The following is a 2404-nucleotide window of genomic DNA, read 5'->3' as shown; positions in this document are numbered from 1 at the left end:
GGAGAAGTCATCTTAGGCTTCAATGATGGTGAAGAAGAAGCTTTGAATGACAAGATGAATGCTTATGCCGATGAGAAGCAAGTAGAAGCCTTGAAGGACAATTTCAATGCCAAGGTTGGAACTCATGATAATGAAGCCTCTCCTTCTACTCTAATTGAAAGGCCATTCAAAAGAGGTATCACCTTCAACCCTCCTTTGAAGATTGTTCAAGATAAAGAAGTGTCTCTCCCTTACCCTCAAGCTATATGGCAACAAGAGAAAAAACTCAAGAAAGAGAGCCAATTGAGGGAGATGATTGATTTGTTCAAGAAGGTTCATATAAACATTCCACTCCTTGAAGCCGTGAAGACAATCCCATCTTATGCTAAGTTCTTGAAGGATATGTGCATGAAGAAGAAAAAGTTCAAAGAAAATGAGCAAGTGGCTCTTTGTGAAGAAGTGAGTGCTATCATTCAAAGAAAGCTTCCACCAAAGCTCAAAGATCCGGGAAGCTTCACTATTCTAAGCAAGATTGGAGAAACTACTTTTGACAATTGCTTGATGGATCTTGGGGCAAGTATCAATTTAATGCCCTATTCGGCTTTAAAGAAGCTTGGTCTTGAAGGAGCTTTGAAACCAACTTCAATCACTCTCCAATTGGCGGATAGAAGCGTGAGGTATCCTAGAGGAATCTTGGAGAATGTGCTTGTCAATGTTGCAAGGTTTGTGATACCGGTGGATTTTATAGTCCTAGACATGGAGGAAGCCCCCATGGTTGACAATGAGCTTCCTATCATCTTTGGAAGAGCTTTCATGGCCACTGCCGGTGTCAAGATTAATGTGAAGAAAGGCACCATGAGCATGAAGGTACTTGGAGACAAAATCAAGTTCCAAATCTTTCCTCCCCTTCAAATTCTAGATGACATGAATGAATGCTATTTTTTGGGTTACTATGGAGAGGCAAGAGTAAGGGGAGATGAGAAAAATAAGAAAGAAGTTTGGGCACCTCTTCCGGTCTTACCATGTTCACAAGGCTTTGAGTCACTTCTCACCCCTATCAAGAAGAAGAAACAAATTGGAGGATTGCTCAAGGGAGCACTTGTTGACATGGGAGCTTGCTTTGGAAGTTCAAAGAAGGTAAACAAGGGAGATGGTTGTCTCAAGAAGCCCCCTTGAATGAATGAAGAATCAACGGACCGGCTAGAAGTCCTTAAAGCAAAGCCCTACTTGGAGGTAGCCAAGCTCATAATGCAAGTGAAGGAGGAGGAAAACCCTTGGAACCATTCTTGAAGAAATGACACCATTAAAGTTTAGCTTGGAAGGCAAGGGCTTAAAGCCTTGCATGTTGGTGATTGTTGGTGAATTGAATGAACTTCATGGTCTACAAGGGGGAGCATTCCTAAACCTTTTTCTTGCTTTATGTACTTCATTGTGTTTAAATTCCGGTCACTTCTTTGTTTTTGTGATAGTTTGCATGCTCCTTCTTACCATGCTTGACTCTTTCATTGCAAAACTTTCAAGAAAACACTTTTTAACATTGAGGACAATGTTAAGTTCAAGTGTGGGGGGAAGGTCTAGTTTAAATTCAATAAATTCAAATTGTTAAAAAAAAAAAAAAATTATTTTTAGCTTTTAGTTGTTTCTAGTTATTGTGTGTTTTGTTTGTGTTGAGTTCCTTCCAACTCCTATGATGAAACTTGAACTTGATTTGTAAAGGGATAGAAAGCATGTCTATGTCTTGTGAACTCAATTTTTCAAATAAAGGTTATGGGACTTATGTTTAACTTCATTGGTACCTTTGATTGTCAAGTTGATGCATTGAGATATGGTTGGCATGATGAGATTTGTGAGAACTATTTGCACCACAAATGTGAGTTTTGAGCCTAATAAAAGTGCATCCAATAGCTCTTAGCACTTTATTCTTCATGTGTGTTCCATCTTTTGTGAATTGTATCTCTAGAACTTGCTTTATATCTCTCAAAACTTTTGTCAAGCATGAATACATCGCGGAAATGATTGAGACAATAGGAATTCCACCATGGCCAAATAAGCTCTTGTCCTAAAAAGATGATTATCCTTAGATTGCCAATTTGTGCCTTTTGTTAGCCTTTCATTTCTTTGCACCACAAATGTCTTACCTTCTAGCTTAAACACTAGCCTTACCCTTTCCAAGTTTTCTTAGTGAGCAATGTAAGATTGTATATGTCAAGATGCTTCAAGAAACAAAGTTTGGGGGTACTTGAAAAGAAATAAGTGTGGGGGAGTATTATGTTTGTTGTGCAATTGTAATTTGTCTTTACATTTCAAGAAAGTCAAGAAAGAAAGTAAAAAAAAAAAAAAAAAAAAAGAAAGAAAGAAAGAAAATCCAAAAAGAAAGTTTCTCTAGTTGATCAATAAATAGTTTTTAGTTTAAAGTTTGGGGGAA

Source organism: Rosa chinensis, chromosome 5, assembly GCF_002994745.2.
Source record: "Rosa chinensis cultivar Old Blush chromosome 5, RchiOBHm-V2, whole genome shotgun sequence".
In the NCBI taxonomy this organism is placed as follows: Eukaryota; Viridiplantae; Streptophyta; class Magnoliopsida; order Rosales; family Rosaceae; genus Rosa; species Rosa chinensis.
This window is presented reverse-complemented; position numbering follows the sequence as displayed.